The sequence below is a fragment of the Anser cygnoides genome, chromosome 1 (assembly GCF_040182565.1).
Source record: "Anser cygnoides isolate HZ-2024a breed goose chromosome 1, Taihu_goose_T2T_genome, whole genome shotgun sequence".
NCBI classification, from domain to species: domain Eukaryota; kingdom Metazoa; phylum Chordata; class Aves; order Anseriformes; family Anatidae; genus Anser; species Anser cygnoides.
Genome location: NC_089873.1, coordinates 128134703 through 128150613, shown reverse-complemented (window position 1 = coordinate 128150613; position 15911 = coordinate 128134703).

The window sequence follows — 15911 nt, the reverse complement described above, 5'->3', positions numbered from 1 at the left end:
CTGCCAGTTAGCAGAAATGTTGTGCCTGCTATTCACCAAATACTATTTTGCTGTCAACTATAGGTCAGTTTGGTTAATACTTTATTTTCTGAAGAAGCCTGGAAAAACTTTCTGTTAGGAATGCAGAAGTATGGGAAAGCTTTACTGTTTTAAATTCAGCTATCTTGGAGTTGCATGGACATTTATGCAGTGTAGTGGTATCTTAGTTAGTGTAGTAGTTTGGGGCACCTGCCAACTCTGCCAGTGATTCACAGGTGAAACTTTTTCTTTTTGTTTGTTCATCCCTCAAAAGACAGGTCAGTCAAGATAAATTAATTTCATTCTGTTCATCCACCAACGTACTCCTTGGAAATGACTGTTTCCTCCTGCCTCAGACAGACTTTAAAAATTTCTATAGTTTTTGATTCTTTTGCTAAGTTTTATAGGCATATTCCCAGGTCTGTGTGCCTGCTTACCCACGGACTGCTTACTTTCTCAGTCATACAACTGACAAATAAAGTCTAAGCTGAATCATCATTTCCCAAGTGCCATATTCAGCTAAAAGAATACCTGACCCTTGTTTTTTTGGTCTTTTCTTTTCAAAATAATGTGTAGATATTTGATGGAAAAGAAGCTGCCCTCTAACTGATTCACTGCTTCCTTCTAGTGTGGGGAAACCTGTTTCTAGTGCTACCGAGCTGTTGAGAAATCGTCCCAGGCATTTCAGACCAGGAATCCCACCGAGTGCCTTGGCTCCCGAAGACAATCCCCGGCAAACACATGGGCTGAATGTGGAGACATGAAGAGAGGTGAGTGAACCCAGGATCTGCCGAATACTAAGTCTGATGCTGTTGAACAAAATGTGGCTTGCCAGTGTTTTAGAGCAGCTTGTAGATGAATGGCTCACAGCTGGTGGCCTAAAATTGCATCTGACTTAAAGGTTCTCCATTGGGTTCCTTTGGTCTTTGTACCTGTGGATGTCTTGATTCCTCTCAGTGAGTATGATCCTGCTTTTTCTTCCAAAGACAGTTTTTTCATTTCACCCCTTTTTACTCTTTTCTCTCGTTTTCTCTCTCCACTTCTTCCATATGAAACCCTTGTTGTTTATATTCTTTTCCTGTCATTTTCTCCTTTACCCTGTTTTTTTCACTTTGGAAAACATATGCTTAAGATTCTCAGTTTTTTGTTCCTGTCTTGCTCTATGTCGTAGCTCCCCTTTATTAACCAAAAATACTGAGTATTCTCTGTTTATTTTCTGTATCCCTTTTCTCACACATTGTTCCTGTCTTTCTCACACATTGCCCGAGCTACCTATCTCTTCTCTCTTGATCTGCATTCCTACAGAACCAGTTAAATGCTAAGATCCACAATAGAGAGCTTTTAAAGATTTAGCATTCTGCTGTGCAAAGCCAGATCACAGATGCTGGTGTAAGATGTCAGCAAAAGTGACGGGATGCTATAAATTGTCTAGTCACCCTAGGCAAGTCATATCTCGCCTTTGTTTCATTTGTAAAATGGCTCTAATGATACTTAATGCCTTTTTTGATTTATGGATGGAAAACTCTATGAACAATCTGCTTTATTATTATTAGTTTTGCAGCCTAATTCAGCTCTTTAGCTCCTTCCTTCCTTGCATAACTCAAGTTAAATTCTTGAGTATCTTGAGATCATACATACAAGTACATACAAGATTAAAAATGAAGAGCAATTTTATTATGAGGCCTATCTTTCACAATAAAAATCTAAAGGATTAAAGGGAAACCTACATTTCTGAGACCTTGCTTTTAAGGCCTACATTTAATATTCAGAGGTCAGCTGTGAAACCTCCTAGTTGGTCAGACAAGTTTGTATTCTGAGAATGTTTTTGGTAAGTAGTTAGGAAAAAATGAAACACATGCAGGATGTACAGGGTGTTTGGAATAATAATGCCAACAGAATTCTTTCTGGTATACTGGTAGGTTTTTTCTCTTTCTAATCCAATGAGATACAAAGCTGTACCCGAGAGGAATGACCTAGATACAGACTCCAACTGACAAACATTTTTTAAGAGGAAGGAGATTCTGTTCCATGTCAGTGATTGGCATTGAACTGCATTGAAGAACTAAGGGTATAATTCATATGGGAAAGAGTTGATGCACTAAGCAGTGGTTTCAATGTACTGAGGGCTGGGTAGTGTATTTTTAACTTTTTTTTTTTTTTTTTTAAACAGCAAAACAACTAAAAGCAAGCCATGCTTAATGCGGTTCTTTTTTTTTTCTTTTTTTTTGTTTGTTTGTGGTTTTGTTTTTTGCTTTTTTTTTTTTTCATTTGATTTATCTCTGCTTTCCCAAACAGCACCATTTGTATTCTTGATTCCTGGCTGGTTAATTGGGAGCACAGACTGAACAAAAAAAGCATTTCTGAACAATGGGGGTGTAATTTAGGTGCCTACCTCAAGACCATAATTCACAAACAAATGAGCTAAACCATTTAGGCTTCAGAGAGTTTTCTACCCTCAAACTAACCTGAAGTTCTGCTGCTGCACATGCATGTCATCTGCTGACTTACATGTGTATCCCAGACAGGACTCTCAAACTGTAAGCATTGCTAAGTCAAGTCCTGTGAGCTGCCTAATCTGTGATGTGATCCCCATGAATAATTCCAGGCTGTAACAACAGCACTGACAGGTCAAAACTCATGTTCCAGGGATAAAATCTAGATGCCTCCTGGTGTTAGAGCAAGAGCACAAAGGGAGCAAGAGGTGCAGACTCTGGCCTCTGCTGCCCAGGGTATACTAAGTTAATGAGTTAGACTCCTTCTTGGTCTGCTGGTTTAATGAATCTTGCATTCTTGAATGCACACCTTCAAAGAAGCATTGTAAAGTGGCTTCTGTCTGAGTTATTCTACGGGAGCTGTGGTTTTAAGTCCCCTTTAACTGAAAATTATATGGACTTGTGTTTCACTATACTGTAGGAAGGGAGTCACCAGCTGTGGCAGATACCTCATGCTCCTGAACTCTGGTAATAGGGTTAGCATAACAAACACCATTTTCTAAGGCAAGCATTCTCTGTGACCAAGCTGACCACAAATCAGTTCTGTTTCCCCTCCTCATCAGGCCTTGAAGATCCTGTGCACTAGGTAGAATTCTTCTCCCCTCCCTATCAGCCTCAAGGGCCCTGAGTGCCAGGCCTTCCCTCCTTAACAGTCTTGAAGGTCCCAGGCACCCAGCTGGCCAAGTTGTTATGATGACCCCATCACAGAACAAGGAATTTTAACAGCACACAAAGGACTGTCTATAAAATCAAGCAGCAGCAAATCCTAAACAGGACTTGGACAAGAACTGCTTCTGGACAGCAAAATCTGGGGGTCAGGGGCACCCCACCACCGTCTGCTTCCTCCGAGGACTGTGTGAGTGACTTGTGATCTTTTCTATGTTTTGAGTCTAGATTATGATTGTTATATTGATAATTCAATCCAAGTATTAAGATTTGACCTGATCTGCACAGGGTCCAGGTGATTAGAAACCACAAGCTAAGCTGTGCTATCAAATTCTGTGCAACTCTGCTTATAAAATTGTGCTACACTGATTCTGATTATAAAAATCCTATGCTACTCTGATCATACAATTCTATGCTATGCTGATCATAAACTTCCATTAAAAAATAAATTAAAGCTTTAACCGTAACTACAACTTAGTGCCAGCATCATTCTGCCAGGATGCCCATAAGAACTTGTCTATCCCCCTAGCATCACATGACACCATTACTTTTGAAAGTCTCCTTGAAATGGACATTTAGAGCATCTCAACTCAGATGATTATTTTCAGCTCTCAGCCTGAGTCTCACAGAAGCACATCTTAAGGCTGGGAACATGTATCTTTGACCAGGATGGACAGCTTTTCACAGAACTCCGTCTGTTCGGATTTTTGCCTGAATCCTCATTTGATTTTAATTTTAGGTATCTTTCCCAACTCACTAAGTGGCATGCTTAGGTATCTAATTTGTTTTTTTCAGGGTACATTCTTCTTGGATTTGATATCCTGAAAGACAGAGTGAAGATACTACCCATCATCATGCCTAAATATCTCTTTTCTATTTGGTTCTTTAATCTGAACAACTGAGAATATATCTTTAAAGCAATTTGCTGCAAACCCCTGAAAATCTACATCCCACATAGTTCATTAGATGCTGAGTGATTAACACATCACACATTTATCCAAAATGGCCTGTCTAATTAGCAGCTGTAAAAGATGACAAATGGAAAGAGCTGTCTGATCTCCTCCAGCCATCTAAACATAATAGTTTTTGCCTGTGGTCTCCTGCCTTGTTAGTTCTGTTCAAAATGTTTTTGTTTTTTTTATTTTTATTTTCAGTGATCAGTGAAGTCGGCAGGAATGAAAGCAGCACAGCATCTTGAAAGATTGGGCTGCTTCTTTAGATGCTTAAATGTGGCATGCACCCACCTTTGACCCAAGTTCTAGAATGAAATCCCTGTTAGCCACTCCTCTTAACCCCCCTACATATACTGTTAGAAAAAACACAGGGCATGTCAGTGATAATGAATCTCCCCTTCAGACTGTTAGCAGCTTTAGGCAGTCCTCCACCTGCCTTTATCAATGGTAATGCCATAACATGGTCATTAACACTTATCATACAAATGATAAATCCAATGAAAAAGAAGAGAGTGAAAACCACATGCCATGACAATTATCCACATGAAAGGAGCATGTATAACGTTACTTAAGGAAACTGTGGGATGAAATTAGCAGACCTATGTATATATATTTTGAAGAGGCTTCCAGATAACACTTGGCTGAACATGAATTGTTAGGACACCCTGCTATTTGTTGTGCAAATATACATATTAATTACCATTAGCAGATCTAAATACATATACTGCCCAGTGTAAAATACAGTTTGTTCTTTAAATGACAATAACTAGAAAGGATTAAGTGTGCCCTACTTTTTTTCTCCCGCCCCCCCCCCCCCCAACTTTGATTAACTCAGAACATCCTTGTTCAGGCCAAAATGTTTTCTTTTCTGCAGAAAACATTACTTCAACTCTTCTAAGTTTGTCGGTCTTGTTTCTCAGATTGCATTTTGTAATATTTTATCCACAGTATCTTTAGAAATTAACTAATTAGCAAAAATGGTTTGTATGCTGCAAATTTTAAGCCCTGTGATTTTTCAGATTAGAGATAGAAGAGGTAAATTTAATCCTCTCTGTGCATGATAAAAATTTTAAAAATAATTTCTGTTGGTTTTACTTTTTTCATATTTCACACACTGAGGTGGTGTTCATTTCAGTTAACCTCAGCTGTTTAGAAGACAGATGTTCTATTAATTGTTTTGTAATTTATTTTTTTTTAATAAAAATTTGCATTAAAAGGTCGGTAAAATGTACTGTCTACGAAAGGTGAATGATGAATCCTGCCAATCTGGCATACAGAATTTGTTGCCTCTGGACCTTTTCCATTTTCTCCCTTTTGTTTTATCTTGGTAAAATCTATGAACAGTGTACTGCTGTGAGATACTGCATGTGTTTTATATGTAGGTAGTGTCTGGATAACAATTACAGGAAGGTACCTAGGCAACTCAACGGGCAAGTGCTAAATTGAACTGGATATGCAAAAGTGGGAATGCAAATATTTTGGTTCAAAGTTTCATTTATCAAAGTATAATATTTGGCACCAGAAGATTTTTTAAATCATTCCCGTTACTCCGCAGTCATGAATCAAGTCCAGCAGTGGTTATGTGCATGACTGCATTCCAGCTACAAACTGCTCAAATTCTGTTGGATGTTGCAAAAATATAGGTATTACAACGATCTGACATCTAGCTCCACATCTTGAGTAGACACCACTACTCCATTTAAAACTAATTCCTCAGGAGTGACATCTCATGCATAGGGATTATGAGTCATTAAATAATCATTTGGTAACACCGTGCACCCCTTGCCTCTGGAAGTGCTATTCAGCATGGTGCATACTCAGTTAATCAACCTTAAAATAATACTTTCCACTCTCCTAAATTACACTTCTCCTCCTAAGTTTGTAGAAAAGGCTCATTTAACTAGAACATGATTTTAAAGGTAGAAATGAGCCTAAGCAGTAGAACTGGTATTCAGATCTGAACTTTGTCAAAGGGCTGGGGGAATGGATCTAGTGCCAAATGCTACTTTATGGATGATTTGAACTGCTCTGCTGGTACAAGCGGATAGGAAAATCATCAGATGCATTTCCCTGATGACTCCTTCTTCAGAAGGGAACCAGTGAAGCATGGAAATAGTTGGTTATTTGGGAAGTTTCAGCTACCTCTTTTGTTTTAGTGGTCTTTTGAGGCTCTGGACAGCAGTGTGCATCCTGATGCAGTTCGGGTATCCCTGATTTAGGACCAATTCTGGACAGGGCTATGCTTGTCCCGGTCCAGGGACAAGCAAGAAGGAGCATGTCTAGTTTCCAAGCACAGCCTGCTTGTAACAGATACATAATAAATAACTTAAAGAAGAGATTTAAAAACTATTTTTGTAGGAATAACACGATAGTGGAGGTGGCAGGTATCTGGAACAGCAGTGTGAGCAGCTATGAGGGCAGTGTCAGTTTGTGCACTTCTTGAAATAGCTCATGCACTGTTAATGATACGTGTATTATGGCTGATAACTTTGAATAGCCCCCACTCTGCAGCTAAAACTCCTGCAAGTCTGTCTCCTAGCCCATGGCTATTTAAATCATGTGCTATAAATTCAACGTGATATTTTGGGCTGAGTCAGAATTCCTTCAGATTTGGGGTTTTGGCCTTGACTCGGCACTATTAAAAAAGAAAATACATGGTAACAGTATTGATACCATACAAACATTTTGTACTAAAATAGTGTCATACACGTTTCAAGGAATTTTGATTTGAAAAAGCATCTTTGTTAAAAAAAAAATTCTTATTTATACATATATAAATATATATATATATATATAAAATAAATTTGCATTTGAAACTCTATTTATTGGCTGGTTTTTAATTGTATTGATCATCCTGCATAGCACTGATTTCAGCAGAGCTTTGCTGCTTTATCCTACCCAAAGGCCTGGCCCATAGGCTGAAGGAGTGTAACTTACATTGGTGTCACTTACATAGGATGCACGCAAAGACTGCTGTCGCCATAAAAATGAACTTTGCTATTGTTCCTCATGACTGAACTTAGACTGAAAAAATATTTTGAACACTTTTTTTTGTATTGAAATTTTGACTGATGTCAAAGCCTTCTGCACACTGCTCCAGCGGTGCTTGATAGAATGAACATTAGGGAAACAAGAGATTATAAATTGACATAATGGCAAATGTGACTCTAAAAATGTTGAAACTATTCAAACTATTTTTAACCTATTCAGTTATTTTGGGCCTTTATGAATTATTCATGCAACAAGGTATCATAAAATTAAATTTAACAGAAAGTAACTATCTTTCACAGGCAACCTATTGTTCCTTTGCTTTTACAGTGTGATTCTTTTTGTCTTAATTTATCAGTTTAAAAATAATTATCTAGTTGTCTATGCTTACGCTATAGTCAAGGAATGAGATAGGTGGGATGAATGTTCCTCTGAAGATGTTTATCTTTTTTCAATTGGCAATAGAGAAACCTGGAGGACCCAGCTAGTTTGGGCTAACTTCTGGTAATTATGTTAGGAAAGATAAACCCCACTGTAATTTACAGTTCATATGCCATCTGCTCATTGGCATTTTGCTCTTCCGGTGGAACAACAGGAGGAATCTCACTGATTTTTTGTTTTCCTTTTCAGTGTAGAGATTTTTAATTTTTCCTGTAGCACTTGCAATTTATTGCCAGAGAGGAACAGTGAGACCAGCTGCGACCTCCTCTGCATGAATGTCATAGGACTTTGCTAGGTGAATTTGATGAAGAACTAGACCACGCCTTTAGAAAAACTACTCAAACTTGAGGTAAAGGTGTTAAAAGTATATGACTGTCATATTTTACCTGAAAGGCTTGAGTCTCAGCTTCTAGCTGTAGCACCTTATCAAAACTTTGTTAGGTTGGATGCCACTCCGTTATCGGCTTGTTTACCCTTATGCGTTCAGCTCAGCTCTTAGCCCTTTTTTCATAAGCTTAATCACTTCAGGTCTTTGTTTCATTCATTGCAGGGTGTGTTTTCCAATACTTTAATGTTTTTCATGGTTCTGATGTGATTCCTTGTCAAAATGTGGATACTTGCACTGGACTGTATCGTAGTGCCAGTTCCAGAGTCGATAGTTTCCCCACTGTGTTATCTATTCCTCTTGGGTAGAACAGTTCTTGTAGCTCATATTCAGCAGATTATCCACTATTTTCAGAGTTATTTTTTTTTTCCAAAATGTTTTTTCCATTCCTATAAGACTGACATCTGGATTCATGTCCTGTTTCTATATTATGGCATTTTAAAACGGACAAGTTTTGCCTGAACCCTCTTTTACCAACCTCTTGTCTATGATCTATCATCTGCTTTATTTGTGGTTCCTCTAGCATCTGTACACCCACAAGCTTGATCAGCATCACTTTCATACTGATTCATCAGTAAAAATGTTACATAGTATGAGGATAAAGACAAATTCTAGGAAAGGCAAACTAGGACATAACGACTTAGTAGGTTCATTGCTTAGGATCCCAAACTTGTCTTTCAGGTCTGTCTTTTCACACAGAATTTACGTTTCTATAACTTCAAATGTGCAATTTAACAAATGGAAGTTGCAGTTTGAGTAACATGAAGGTCCCACATTAAAGTTGTATCAGTTTCTCTTTGCATCCAGTTAGTTGTCTATGGTACATGACTCCTGAGTTGGTCCTTTGTCATAGACCATTTAGGTATATTCACCTGTAATGGCTGGATATGAGGGGTGAATAGTGGGCTATTGGCTACATTACAGGCATGAAGCTTTGTACTCCTTCTCCTTGCCTTTGCTTGGGTGGCTGTACATGCAGTGTAAGTTGCTGTGTGTGTCCTGCTGCAAACAGAGCATTTTTTCACAGGTGATACTGGGTAAGTTCTTTTTAAGTATTGCATCAAAGTGAAATGACCCCAAGCATCTTTTGGGCTTTGCTGCAGTGTACTTGCTGTTTACAACAGTTTGGTGGTGAAGTGAGCTCTTGTATGGCTTTTATAACCTCTAAAATAACCACACGGGCAAACTATGTATAAAGATCTACCTATGTTGCAGATGCTGTGTTCACATTTAAAAGGTCTCAAATCTCACAGTTTTTGATTTTTGGGTGCTGTTTTGGCTTTATTAACTAATGCATACGTTCCTCTAGGGTCAAAATCAAACCTGTTTTACTGAATGAATGATGGGAAAGAAACTTTCAACTTATATAAAAATTGATATCAATTCACTCTAAACTCCTTCCTTATTAGTAACATGATGAAGGATTAAAGGGCTACTGCTGTATGTTTCCCTTGTAAGTTTTTGCTGTAACAAAGATAGAAGGTCATGCTATTGTGCTGAAAAATGTCTGACTGTTACATGAAATTGTTAAAGGGAACACTGAGTAAGTTTGTTTTATTGCAAAACGATCCATCTCTGAAAAATAATAGAAATCCCTCATTATCCAGAAAAAGGAGGAACTTTACAGCTTGCAGTGTCTTACATCTAAGCTCTCTGTTTTAAGTTCCACACCGGTGACAGGTGACATTTATTTTGCTCTGTTTTAACACGTTTCCTTTCAGCAATGCTATCTGCCCATCAGGAATCAAAGCAAATCCAGATGGCTCAAGAACAGATGGTTTATGGTTTAAGAAGCATGGGTCAGATTCAGTTATACAGCCTACCAAGTTCACAGGAGTTCTCTTCTTACTTCTAGAGATTTTGAATTGCTGAATAATGATTTTGCTTTGCTTTGCTTTTGTCAGGCTGTGAAAGTTAGCATGCATGAAAGAGTGAAATCAGAAGGTGCTGTAGGAGGAAAAGTTCAACATGCTCTGCTCAAGGGAAAGAATGAATTTCTGATATGGTAAAAAAAAAAATAAAAATAAATGAAGTGGTGCAAAGCCAGAGATCTGAGAGTTATTTCAAAATTCTGCTTTGCTTTGAAATTTGAACCAGGCTCCTGGAGTAAGTCTGATAAGCACTGCTGGAGACAGCCATGATGTTGCCAGGGAAGAAGAGAAAGGGGGAATCCAGCAACATCACAGCCACTTCCCTGTTACATGACCAGTAATATGTCTCACAGGTAGAGGAGGCAAATTCATGCCTGATTATGCCTGACTTGTTTGCAGCCATTTAACTGTGATACAGAACACTAGCAGCTACTGTATGTCACAGCAGTTATATATTACAGTAATGACTCAAGGTTAGACTCTGCTTCAGAGGTGTAAAGGGCATCTTACACAGACCACAGCAGACAAGCTCATTCTCTTACCCCAAATTTGTATCATGTCTTGAAGTCAGTGTTCATCAACACTCTTCACTGCCTACCTCTGCTCTATGATGTGCTAAAGAGCACAATGATATGAAGTATCCACATGGGTGTTTCCACATCCAAGGGGTAATTAAAGAACAGGACTGTACTAGTACAGTCATAAGACTACTGCACATTACAGTATGTATGTAACACCAGTAGAGATAATGTGCCTTGTTTCTGAAGTACATGTAATGAGAGAATCCACACAGTGTTTTTCATCAGTAAACCCCAACTGTAGTACATACAAAGTCAGAAACGCTATCCCTACAATACAGATGGATAAAGAGGCACAGGGAAGTAAAGCAATCTATTCTCTCAAGATTGTGCAGTAGAACAGTATTTGGAAAAGAAGCTGTCACTCTTAAGTCTTACTTCAGTGCTCTGTTTATAGGCCATAAAAGGGAATGAGTGCAGTGTTTTTACTTCTCAACAGCTGTTGTAGAAATGGGGAGTTTCATGAGGGAGTTCAATGAGTGAGAAGACTAAAAGGTAATTCTACAGAACTAAACTTTTTATATATTTGGCTTCTCTCCTATTGAGGACTCGGTTGTTCCCTTTTGTTCTGGATTCTTCATCTAAAGTTTGGAGTAAAAAGAGCACTTTGCTGAATGCAGCCCAGGATACTGTTAGCCTACTTTGCAGCAAGGGCATACTGTTGGCTCATGTTCAACTTGGCTTCCACAAGGACTCTCAGGAACTTTTCTGACAGGCTTCCTTTCCAGCTGGGCAGTCCCCAGCATGTGCTGGTGCATGTGGTTGTTCCTCCACAGTTGCAGGACTTTGCACTTCCTGTTGTTGGACTGCATGAGGTTCCTGCCAGCTCACCTTCTCCAGCCTGTTCAGGTCCCTCTGGATGGCAGCACAACCCTCTGGTATATCCGTCACTCCTTCCAGTTTTGTGGTATCTGCAGTCTTGCTGAGGGTACTCTCTGCCTCGTCATTCAGATAATTAATGAAGACGTTCAACAGGACTCGACTCAGTATTGACCCCCGGGCTTCTCTGCTTGTTACTCTGCTTGGCCTCCAACTAGACTTTGCACCATTACGTCATATTTTAGCTATATCTGGATTGCTTCTCATATTTACCTGTAGATGTTAGACTAATAAGGAACAAAGAAACCAAAGGGAAGAGGAAAGAGAAAAGGAAATGGAAGAGGAAAGAGAAGAGGAAAGGTAAAAGAAGCTCCCATATAGAAGCTGAATATGATAACGCTATTGTCTTACATTTGTTATCTACTGAATATTACTTAATATCTCCATTTGGTCCCCATCTTCTCTCTCAGTTTCCAGTCCTTTAGTGGAAGAAGAGACTTAGCTGGAGGAATACTACCTCCAAGAAAACCCTCAGGAATCATCACAAGCAGTTAACAAGCAGCACAAGCAAGTTATGAAGAGTTTTAAGGTACTGTATTTTTTGAGTGAGGGCCACATATCTCACCCTGGTACTAAAGACATAATGAGGATTATTTAATAATCAGAGTCTCATCTGAGCTTGAGGATCAAGCCTCTGATGTTAGTTCTTATACACAACATGGTCTTGTTACTAACAGCACATAACAGCAAACAAGAGGATTGTACAGAATTAATCTCTTATGTGACTGAACTTTACAAAAACATCTTATCTGCCAGGAAGTGCCAGTAATACTGTTTCAGTTTCAGAAATCTTGCTCTTACTGTACATATAATCAAAGTATTTGTGAATATCTGCTATAGTCCCTAGTGCATCCTTTTCTCCCAGACACATAACCAGAACAAATGTTCATCTGCTGCAGAGAGGCTTGATGCTGACATGACATGGATTTACAGGAGCATATCTGGTAGAGCAGCACGAGAAGCATGTGTTCCACATAGCTCTAGCTAATATTCTCAGTCTCTTGGTTTTTATAAGATTTCTAAGATTTCTAAATGTCATCCCAACTATAAATTAGACCATTCAGAGTTACACATCCCTTAACTTCTCCCTTCCTCTCTGTCAGATATTTTCAGCAAGCAGAATTAAATGCTGCCAGGTAAGAATTATAGCGTATTATATCCACTTTGCATAATTTACTATAAAAGATGAAAATTAAAGGAAAATGAGAAGTACAAAAACTGCATCATCAAAAACCCTCCAAATCCTGTATGGCAAACCGATTTTAAAATATTTCTGTTGTCTTCACAGAGCTTTCTTTTTTTTCTTTTTTTTTTTAATATATATATATATATATATATATTAATTTTGATTAAATAGTTCTCCTCACCAAGACCTTTTTTTTCCTAGGCTGTTGGTATTTCTGTAGAAACAAGTGAAATAACTATAGTCACAGATAATATAGTTAGAAGGACTCATATGATAAGATACTATGACCTTTTGGATGCACAAGCTGTAGAGTTTTCCTCAAAATGAATCAAAACATTCCTTGTGTAGTAAGTCTATATTGAAAAATGGTATGTAGTGCAGGGTTACACAAATGAGCTCTAAATAAATTTGCTTGGGTTTCAGCTGCTGTGTATCAATGTTAACTGAGTCCCATCAAGGCTAATGAGCTCTGCTGAGAAGCAGATGGCATTAACTTAGGTAAAGCACCTGGCTACTGTGGTATTTTCTTAGTCCTAATTTCATAATTTGGATACTGTACCGATTTTAAGCAGTTAAAGATCTGTTACATATATTTTGAATATTGTTTGAATATTTAGGCTTTGGAATTAAATCATTCAGAATCAAGTTTACCTGTACTCTGTGTATTTATACATATGGTGTATAATGAACAGAATATGTCATTTTAACAGCTATTTACCTCAGTGAAAGTAATTGTACTTGATGGTGAGGGAAGTATAGACCCTGAATTTACCTATCAGAATATTATTTAAGATAATGTAGAATTCTCTGGCAAACTCACAGCTTCCATAAATACACTTCCTAATGTATTTCCCAATGAGCGGCTTTATTTTTTTTTTTTATTTTATTATTATTTCTTAGTGTGAGTAAAGCCTTACTTATCCTAAGGTATAGCCTGGCAGAAAATTGAGAAGAGTATGTCATAAATGATCTTGGAAGCAGATATATGTTTCAACCCTGCTATACATACAGCCTGTGGACATTGTAAAAGATCAGATTTTCAGTTGCTTGTTTTTGGGTAAGAACAAAGAGGAGAGTCAGTGTGCTGCTGACATTCCAGGACATTCTTTAGGTTTTCTGCGTGAATTGTTGTATTATATCTATCTCAGTGTTTTATCCTAGCTGAATGGCAAAAGCTGCATCTGCACCAAAGATCTAGCAGAAACACCTTCTTTGAACTTCCGATAAAAGTGGTAAAGAAAAGTGGGCCCTATGTCCTATGCAGGTCAAAAACTAAAGATTCACAGATTCACAGATTTCTCTAGGTTGGAAGAGACCTCAAGATCATCGAGTCCAACCTCCGACCTAACACTAAGTACTCCACTAAACCATATCCCTAAGCTCTACATCTAAACATCTTTTAAAGACCTCCAGGGATGGTGACTCCACCACCTCCCTGGGCAGCCCGTTCCAATGCTTAATAACCCTTTCAGTAAAGAAGTACTTCCTAACATCCAACCTAAAACTCCCCTGTCGCAACTTTAGCCCATTCCCCCTCGTCCTGTCACTAGGCACGTGGGAGAATAGACCAACCCCCACCTCTCTACAGCCTCCTTTCAGGTAACTGTAGAGAGCGATGAGGTCGCCCCTGAGCCTCCTCTTCTCCAGGCTGAACAAGCCCAGCTCCCTCAGCCGCTCCTCGTAAGACTTGTTCTCCAGACCCCTCACAAGCTTGGTCGCCCTTCTCTGGACTCGCTCGAGCACGTCCATGTCCTTCCTGTAGCGAGGGGCCCAAAACTGAACACAGTACTCGAGGTGCGGCCTCACCAGAGCCGAGTACAGGGGCACAATCACTTCCCTCGACCTGCTGGCCACACTGCTTCTTATACAGGCCAGGATGCCGTTGGCCTTCTTGGCCACCTGAGCACACTGCTGGCTCATATTCAGCCGACTATCCACCAATACTCCCAGGTCCTTCTCGGCCAGGCAGCTTTCCAGCCACTCATCTCCCAGCCTGTAGCTCTGCTTGGGGTTGTTGCAGCCCAGGTGCAGGACCCGGCACTTGGCCTTGTTGAACTTCATGCAGTTGACCTCAGCCCATCGCTCCAGCCTATCCAGATCCTCCTGCAGAGCCTTCCTGCCCTCGAGCAGATCGACACACGCACTTAGCTTGGTGTCGTCTGCAAACTTACTGAGGGTGCACTGGACGCCCTCATCCAGATCATCAATAAAGATATTAAAGAGGACCGGCCCCAGTACCGAGCCCTGGGGGACTCCACTAGTGACCGGCCTCCAACCAGATTTGACTCCATTCACCACAACTCTCTGGGCCCGGCCATCCAGCCAGTTTCTAACCCAGCGAAGCGTACGCCAGTCCAAGCCCCGAGCAGGCAGTTTCTCGAGGAGAATGTTGTGGGGAACGGTGTCAAAAGCCTTACTGAGGTCAAGGTAGACCACGTCCACAGCCTTTCCCTCATCCACCAAGCGCGTCACTTGGTCATAGAAGGAGATCAGGTTCGTCAAGCAGGACCTGCCTTTCATAAACCCATGCTGACTGGGCCTGATCGCCTGCTTGCCCTGCAAGTGCCGCGTGATGACCCTCAAGATAATCTGCTCCATGAGCTTCCCTGGCACTGAGGTCAAACTGACAGGCCTATAGTTCCCCGGGTCTGCCCTCCGGCCCTTCTTATAGATGGGCGTCACATTGGCTAGCCGCCAGTCAACCGGGACCTCCCCCGATAGCCAGGACTGCCGATAAATGATGGAAAGCGGCTCGGCCAGCTCCTCCGCCAGTTCTCTCAGTACCCTTGGGTGGATCCCATCCGGCCCCATTGACTTGCGCACATCCAAGCTCCGTAGCAGGTCGCCAACCATTTCCTCATGGATAGCGAAGGCCACATCCTGCTCCCCATCCCCTTCCACCAGCTCAGGGCACTGGGTGTCCGGAAAACAACCGGTATTGCCGCTAAAGACTGAGGCAAAGGCGGCATTAAGCACCTCAGCCTTTTCCTCATCCTTAGTAACTAGGTTTCCCCTCGCATCCAGTAAAGGACGGAGATTCTCCCTAGTCCTCCGTTTCGCGTTGATGTATTTGTAAAAGTATTTTTTGTTGTCTTTAACGGCAGTAGCCAGATTGAGCTCCAGATGAGCTTTGGCCTTTCTAATTTTCTCCTTGCACAGCCTCGCTACATCCTTGTAGTCCTCCTCAGTGGCCCGCCCTTTTTTCCAAAGATTATAAACCCTCTTTTTTCTGCTAAGCTCCAGCCGCAACTCTCTGTTGAGCCAGGCCGGTCTTCTTCCACGCCGGCTCATCTTTGGGCACGTGGGGACGGACCGCTCCTGTGCCATCACGATTTCCTTCTTGAGGAGCGCCCAGTCTTCCTGGACTCCTCTGCCCTTCAGAACCGCCTCCCAAGGGACTCGGCCAACCAGCGTCCTGAGCAGCTCAAAGTCAGCCCTCCGGAAGTCCAAGACA